Consider the following 9,020-nt stretch of genomic DNA (forward strand, 5'->3'; position numbering starts at 1 on the left):
AACCATTTCTTAAAACACATCATGTACTCTGGCCAGAGATTCGTCACACTAATATCTCCTCAGATTGCATAGGATATCCACACTAGCAAGTATGTGGTGAATCCTTGACAACAAAGCATCGACTCCTATATGTGTCGTAACTCTACCCAATCCCGACACCTGATGACCCCAATAGAGTCGGTAAACGAGTCAAAGTACAGTACTAGCATATAGAGTCTCAATGATGTTTCAAGTAGTAAGGACTAATGGTGTACAACCAAAACCGCGGACTTTATCCACTCGATAAGTGATAACCACTTGGAAAGTCCGGATAGGGTAGTTCGATCATTCATCGTATGAATATCCATTCGCATGCTTTGAACATCTCTATGTTCCATACCAATGAAACGTGGTACTCGGCATCGCAAATCCTAGTCTCAATCTCGAGCGATCCTTATCCTTATTAACGGACGGCTCAATCGACTAGGAACTGTTTAGAATATACAGTGACTATAAGATGTGTTTCATGATAGCCATCCCCATGTGCCACCACATCTTACATACACTATAGTATATTCAAGGTCTTCATCTAAACATCTTATAGTATGTCACAACATAATAATATGATAAAAGATAAAGTAAATGCCATTATAAAAGTGTAAATTATATTAAACAAAAGATTTTTTATACATAGAGTCATAAAAGCCCTTAGCCACAAGTTGGCTCAACGGGCACCCACTCTTTCAATTTTGGTTTATTCTCGCAGCATGGATGAGCATGCCTACCATCTCTATACTGTACTGCAGGTCTTGAGGGAGAGACAGTTGTATGCGAAGCTGAGTAAGTGTGACTTCTGGATTGACCGAGTTGTGTTCCTTGGTCATGTCATTTCTCAGGAGGGCGTATCTGTTGATCCTAGCAAGATAGAGACTATTTTGAATTGGTCACGTTCGACTACAGCTTTTGAGATTCGTAGTTTCCTTGGTTTAGCAGGATACTATCATCGTTTTGTGGAGAATTTCTCTCAGATAGCTAAGCCTTTGACTCAATTGACAAAGAAAGACGTTTCTTTCGTTTGGTCTGATGCTTGTGAAGATAGTTTTCGTGAGTTGAGACGTCGTCTGACGACAACTCCAGTTCTTGCTTTACCATCTGGATCAGGTGGTTTTGTAGTCTTCACTGATGCTTCTTTCTAGGGTTTGGGGTGTGTGTTGACTCAGAATGGCCACGTGATCGCTTATGCCTCCAGACAGCCAAAGACTCACGAGGAGAACTATCCCGTACATGATTTAGAGCTTGCAGCCATTGTATTTGCTCTTAAGATATGGCGTCACTATTTGTACGGAGAACGATTTGAGATCTTCACCGATCATAAGAGTTTGAAGTATCTGTTCACTCAGGCTGAGTTGAACGTGCGGCAGCGTCGTAGGATGGATCTGTTGAAGGATTATGATTATGAGTTCAAGTACCATCCAGGTTCTTCAAATCTTGTTGTTGATGCGCTTAGTCGCAAAGTCTATGCAAGTTCCCTTCGTACCAGTTCGGTACGGAAGGCAGTGGAAGAGTGTTGTTCTTCAGGATTCACATTCCGTCATAAGAAAGAACATCAAGGGATTCGTGTTTCTTCTGTGCTTGCAGAGCCAGCGTTGTATCGACAAATCCGGGAAGCTCAGAATTCTGATCTGAAGACGCAGAAGTTAACCCGTTTGGCTGAAGGTGATAATACTTCTGGTTTCCATTTGCAGGGAGACGGTCTGTTGTGTCTTTCTGGTCGAGTTGTGGTACCCGAGGATTCTACTTTGAGGGATAAGATCTTATCGCAAGCTCACCGCAGTCGATTTTCTGTACATCCAGGCAGCATGAAGATGTATAAGGATCTTCGCACTCGATTTTGGTGGAAAGGGATGAAGCGCAGCGTTTATCAGTTTGTATCCCGATGCCTTGTGTGTCAACAAGTCAAGGCAGAGTTTAGACAACCCGGAGGGTTACTTCACAGCTTAGAGATTCCTGAATGGAAGTGGGAGCATGTGACGATGGACTTTGTCACCCACTTGCCTATGTCTTCCAGTAATTGTGATGCTATTTGGGTTGTCGTGGATCGGTTGTCGAAGTCAGCGCATTTTCTTCCCTATAACCGCGATTACACCTTTGATAGGATGGCGCAATTGTATGTGCGGGAGATTGTGCGATTGCATGGGATTTCATTGAGCATTGTCAGCGATAGAGATCCGAGATTCACCTCGAGGTTTTGGGGTAGTTTCCAGCGAGCCATTGGTACTACTTTAAGCTTGAGTACGGTTTATCATCCAAAGACGGACGGACAGTCGGAGCGTACTATTCGCACTTTAGAGGATATGCTTCGCGCGGCGGTGATGGATTTTGGTCCAGCGTGGCATGATCATTTACCCTTGGTGGAGTTCTCCTACAACAATAGTTTCCATGAAGCATTGACATGGCACCATTTGAGGCTCTTTATGGACGCCGTTGTCGTACACCTTTGTTTTGGGACGAGGTTGGCGAGCGTTAGGTTGAGGGTCCTCAGATGATTCAGCAGATGATTGATGCAGTAGAGTTGATCCGACGCAGGGTTAAGGCAGCCTAGGATCGACAGGCTAGCTACGCAAACATTCACCGCAGGCCACTTCATTTTGAGTTAGGGGAGTATGTTTTCTTGCGTGTGTCACCTTTCCGGAAGGTGATGAGGTTTGGTCACAAGGGTAAGCTAACACCTAGATTTATTGGTCCTTTCGAGATTCTCGATAAGGTTGGGGATGTGGCTTATCGTCTGACCTTGCCACTCGATCTTTTGGAGATCCACGATGTGTTCCACGTGTCCTTTTTAAGGCAGTATGTGGCGGAGGAGTCGCATATTTTGCATCTGACCGAGGTAAAGGTAGATCGGGATCTATCGTATGTGGAGAAACCCCTGCGGATTCTTGACAAGAAGGACAAGGTACTTCATAACAAGCGCATACCATTGGTAATGGTACAGTGGCAGCGCAGAGGTACAGAGGAAGCTACTTGGGAGCTCGAGAGTCGGATGTTAGCCGAGCATCCCGAGTTATTTTGAGATTTTGGATTTCATTATATCAAGTTGTACTTGTTCAATTGTAATAAGATTATTTGGTTGACTATTCCTATTTTCCTCTAAGACTTAAATTTCAAGGACGAAATTTCTTAAGTGGGGGAGAATGTAGTGACCCGCAATTAATCGAGGTAATTAAGGTAATTAATTATTAAAATATACCTAACTAGTCCAAGGTAGATCGGACGGTCCGAAGAGGAGTTCGGAGGATCCGAAGTGGATCGGAAGCTCCGATTGAGATCGGAAGCTCCGTCGGCGAGATCGGAAGCTCCGATCGAACTCAGTGTACACGTCATCTATTACGTCAGCAAGGTGACATCATGGCTGACGTAATATAGGGCGATCGGAAGCTCCAAAGGGGCGATCGGAAGTTCCGATCGTGATCGAACGTTCCGAACCGGGATCGGAGGTTCCGAACGCTGTCTATAAATAGAGGGTCCGAGAATTCATTTTCTCGCACCAATTTCCTCTCTTCTCTCTCTAATTCCTAAGCCTTCTAACTCAGATCTAGGGAGATCTAGGCGTCCTATCGGTAATCCTGAAGTGGCTTAGTGATCTAGGCGTCGTCGCGGAGCTATGGCCTAGTTTTGAGGCTGTCGACAGCAAAGGGCTATCAACGGACGCAGGTATAGCTTTGGCATCCTAAAAATATTTAGGAGTATGCAATAGCTTAATTAAAGCTTTTAGAGCTTAATTGTTGATGCATGGAAATTTGCATTGTAGTAGCAGTAGACTGGACTAGTAGGCTTGGAGTATAGGCCAGTGGAGCTAGGTTTTCCAGCAGTGTTAGAGGTGCGTAAGTACTGACCGAGATAGCCGGCATGATATATTTGCATGTATGTTGCATGAGTATATGCTATATGCTTTATCATGTTTTAGCATGTTTTACCGTCTTAGAACATACATGATTTTACGTGTGACTGCATCCGGAGAGATGTGAGTCATTGACAGTCTCCATAGGGAACTATGATCTCATTTTTGGACTCGAGTCAGGTATGACAGTTTCCATATGGGGCTTGTATCCTGTTTTGGATTCGGGTCAGGATGGGGTTGGCTCAGCCCTGATATGGAGTATATGAATACCCCGCGGAGTCGCTCTCTAGCCGGTACTGTATATTCTCGGCGCCATGAGCAAGTATTTTCACTTGATTTTTAAATCATTTGTGTGCGCATATTTGTATTTATATCATTGCTTCGTATTGAATGTTCTAGCTCACGCCCCTGTGTTTGGGTATTCGTTGTGTACCTTGTGGCGGGGCAGGTTTGAGGCTGGACGGTCCAGGCGGCTCTCAGCAGGATTGAGCTTGGGAGGGTGTGAGGTTGTAGAGGGTAGGGATTTATTTACCCTGAACATTCGATTTGGTTGTATAACATTACTTATACACTTGTGATATCGTCGGTTGTATTCTGCCGATTGGATTTGTTGTATTTTAATAATCCTCACATTACGCTTTAAGCTTTTATTGCTTGCGCTTTTTCGGTAACTCTGATTAGTTAGTGGATCCGGGTTGGGTCACTACACTAGGTCTGATGTATCCCTTGACAATCAAATCCTCAAGCTTCTCCTTCAACTCTTTCAGTTCAATAGTTTCCATACGATACAGAGCTTTGGAAATGGGTTGAGTACCTGGCACTAAGTAATTGCTGAATTCGATCTCTCGAATAGGCGGCAATCCAGGAACATCTTCCGGAAACACATCAGCAAAATCTCTAACCACTTGTATATCAACCAATTCACGGCTAGATTTCAGTACATCAACTGCATAAACCAAAAATCTCTCTGCACCTCTTTGTAACAAACGAGTCATAGATAACACTGAAATCAAAGGAATTCTAGATCGAGAACCCTTACCAAAGAATTTCCACTCGTCTGTCATTTCAGGTCTGAACCTGAAAACTTTCAGAAAACAATTGACTTTTGCCCTGTACTGGGTTAAAGCATCTATACCAAAAATAAAGTCAAAATCTGATAGCCCAAGTACAATACAGTCATATTCTAACAAATTTCCTTCAAAACAAAGTTCACAGTTCCTGACTAAACGGACAGAAACAATTCCTCCACCCAAAGGTGAAGTAACAGCTACTACAGTAGGCAATAACTCAGTAGGCAAAGCATGAAATAACACAAATTTCTCAGAGATAAAGGAATGGGAAGCACCTGTATCTATCAAAACATGAGCAGAATGACCGAAAATCGAACAGTTACCTGCTATAACATCGTCAGGTGCTGCCTGAGCCTGATCCTCTGTTAGAGCAAAGACTCGTGCCTGCTGTCTCGGAGGCTGGTTCGCACTAGAGTTACCTCCCTGTCTGTTCTGCTGCTGAGGCTGGAAAGAGTGAACTGCAGAAGACTGTCTCTCAGGCTGAGCTATAGGTCTAGATGAACTCCCACTCTGAGTTCGATCTCTAATACGCTGAGGGCACACTTTGGAAAAGTGTCCCGGTTGCTGACAGGTGTTGCAGTTCCCGAAGACTCCCACACACTGATCTGGTGAGTGTCTTCCCCCACACTTGCTGCAGTACATGGATGAAGATCCAGAACTCTTTCCTGAACCGAATTGTTTGGAACCACTGGAACTAGAAGAACTGTTTCCCTGCCTCTTGAACTGTTTCCCCCTTGCTTGGTACTGATCCCTTCTGTTTCCCCCACTGTTTCCACCTTCATACCTCTGTTGTTGGTTGTGATACTGAGGTGGCTGCTTCTGATGCTGAGATGGTTGGTTCTGAGACTTCCTCTGCTGCTGAGACACCATCTGATTACCTCTCTGTCTCCACAAGCCTGCTTCAGCTCCCTTTGCGTGATTCATGGCAATCGCAAAATTATCTGGTCTAGCAGTGTTCACCAATGTGAAGATGTCAGGATTCAAGCCATTGATGAACTGATCGGCTTTGGCTTCTTCACTGTCGGCAATGTGCGGTGCAAAACGCAATAGACTATCAAACTTGGCTACGTACTCTTCAATGTTCAGATTCCCTTGCCTCAGATTGGAAAACTCTGCTCCCTTGTCCTTTCGGTACGAAACAGGGAAAAACCGCTTATAAAACTCAGTTTTGAAAAGAGACCAATCGACAACTGTACCTCTGTTCTCCAAGGATCTCTTGGTCGTGATCCACCAGTTCTTGGCCACACCACGAAGCTGATGAATGACTAACCTAGTTCGGTGGTCATCATTATAATAAATGGAATCAAAAAACTGATCAATATCATCCAACCAACTCTCACATTCGATTGGGTTCTCAGTACCCATCAACAACGGCGGATTAAACGACTGAAACCTCTTCAGCAAGGTTTCCATAGGAGTAGCTGTAGCATCCAACTGATCAACTTCAGTGCTAGCTTGTTCAGTCGTAGGAATAACTGGCGGTGTGTTTTTGTTAATCACTCGACGAGGACCCATCTGATAATCAAAGGTTAGGACACAATATATCTCAATCGCTACAATTCGGTGCCCTTACAACTGCTTGGAAAACCGGATACCCGTCTATAACAGAAGCAGTTATATCTCAAATAGTTCATTCTTTATAAATTAAATCACAAAATCATGTAATTCAATTAATTCTCAAATAATAAAGCATGCTCGCATGGAATTAAATAAACAATTTAAATAATTCAAATACATGAGAGGAGCCAGTACATGACGACTCGAACTACCCCGCTCACTCTAGTTCAACCAAGAATCTTAACGCTCTGATACCACTTAATGTGAGACCTCGATTTTAAACAACTAATCTCGGATTAAACAACAATTAATCAACCCAGAACCCAAGTTTAAAAGCAATCAAAAGTTTTTTTTTTTTTAAAGAACGCCTCACGCCCGCGCGAGGAGCCATGCTCGCGCGCGCGCAGGTTGCTTAACCCAAGCCCAAACAGGGGCTCGTGCCCGCGCGAGGAGCCATGCTCGTGCGCACTATTTGTGAATGTTTGTGAATGGGATTTGCAATATTTACAAGAATGAATGTTTGATTGGAAATGGACAACTTGAAAACGATCTATATAACTTAAAATTAAAAGACGTTCCAATAAATTATGTTGATAAACCGGTAACAACGAACAAAAGGAAAATCGATAGTCAAAACCCGGCAAACCTTTGGCATGCTAGGCTAGGTCATATTTTCTCAAGGAGGATGAACAAGATAGTGGGAGAGGGCATGTTTGATATGTCTGATATTAACTCTCTACCTACTTGTGAATCCTGCCTGAAAGGAAAAATGACTAAATCTCCATTCAAGGGGAAACCTGAGCGTAGTCAAAATCTGTTGGATTTGATCCATACAGATGTTTGTGGTCCTTTTAGAATTGGTACTCAATTTGGCCACACCTACTTCATTACCTTTACTGATGATTATTCTAGGTATGGGTATTTATATTTAATGAAATATAAGTCTGAAGCATTTGAAAAGTTCAAATAATTCAAGGCTGAAGTAGAAAACAAGCTAGGTAAAAGTATTAAAGCACTTCGATCGGATCGAGGTGGAGAATACTTAAGTACCGAGTTTTTGGACTATCTGAAAGAGAATGGGATTCTCTCTCAGTGGACTCCTCCTATGACACCTCAGCTGAATGGTGTATCGGAGCGTCGTAATCGAACTTTTTTGGACATGGTTCGATCCATGATGAGCTTCACTGAGCTTCCACCTTTGTTTTGGGGCTACGCGCTTGAAACGGCGGTGTTGTTGTTGAACAACGTCCATACCAAAGTAGTGAACAAAACACCATACGAGTTATGGAATGGCAAAGCTCCTAAGTATTCGTACTTGAGGATTTGGGGATGTCCTGCTTACGTGAAGCAGACAGTGGGAGATAAGTTGGATAGTCGATCCATCTTATGTTATTTTGTAGGGTATCCGAAGAATTCAATCGGATATTATTTCTATCATCCTACTGAAACAAAAGTGTTTGTTTCAAGGAATGCCACCTTCTTGGAGAAGGAGTTCTTATTGGATAAGAAAGGTAAGATGATGGAACTCGAAGAAATTCGAGAAGAACCCGAAATACAAAATAATGATCCCATACCTCAAGAATCTTCAGAGGACACGCCTATAATTAGAAGATCCGAGAGGACTTCTAGACCTCCTATTCGATATGGTCTTCTTCTTGAAGGGGATCAAGATGAACCCGACGTTGGATGTGATCCAAGAAACTTCAAGGAAGCAATTTCTGATGCGGATTCAAATTTATGGCTTGAAGCTATGCAGTCGGAAATAGATTCGATGCATACAAACCAAGTTTGGTCTTTAGTAGATCCTCCCGATGGAATTGTTCCAATAGGGTGTAAATGGATCTACAAGAGAAAGCTTGGGCCTGATGGTAAGGTATTGACCTACAAGGCACGATTGGTGGCGAAAGGTTATACTCAAAGACAAGGAGTTGACTATGATGAAACCTTTTCACCAGTTGCAATGTTCAAGTCCATAAGAATCCTTATTGCCATAGCTGCTTGGTATGACTATGAGATATGGCAAATGGATGTGAAGACTGCATTTCTTAATGGAAATATTAAGGAAGAGATCTATATGACGCAGCCTGAGGGATACACATCCATGGGAAGCGAGCATAAGGTATGCAAGCTTCAGAGATCGATCTATGGTCTCAAACAAGCATCAAGAAGTTGGAACCAGAAATTTGATGAAACAATAAAGGATTTTGGTTTCATCAAGAACCCGGAGGAACCGTGCGTGTACAAGAAAGTAGTTAAGGATGCTGTGACATTCTTAGTACTTTATGTTGATGACATCCTACTCATTGGGAATGATGTAGGGATGTTGCAATCAACAAAGATATGTTTATCAGGTAGATTGTCGATGAAGGATTTGGTTGAGGCATCCTATATTCTAGGGATACAGATCTATAGAGATAGATCTAAGAGAATGATAGGACCCACTCAATCAACTTACATCGAAACCATATTGAAAAGGTTTTCAATGGATGGGTCCAAGAGAGGACATCTACCTATGT

Source organism: Henckelia pumila, unplaced genomic scaffold (assembly GCF_033568475.1).
Source record: "Henckelia pumila isolate YLH828 unplaced genomic scaffold, ASM3356847v2 CTG_429, whole genome shotgun sequence".
NCBI classification, from domain to species: Eukaryota; Viridiplantae; Streptophyta; class Magnoliopsida; order Lamiales; family Gesneriaceae; genus Henckelia; species Henckelia pumila.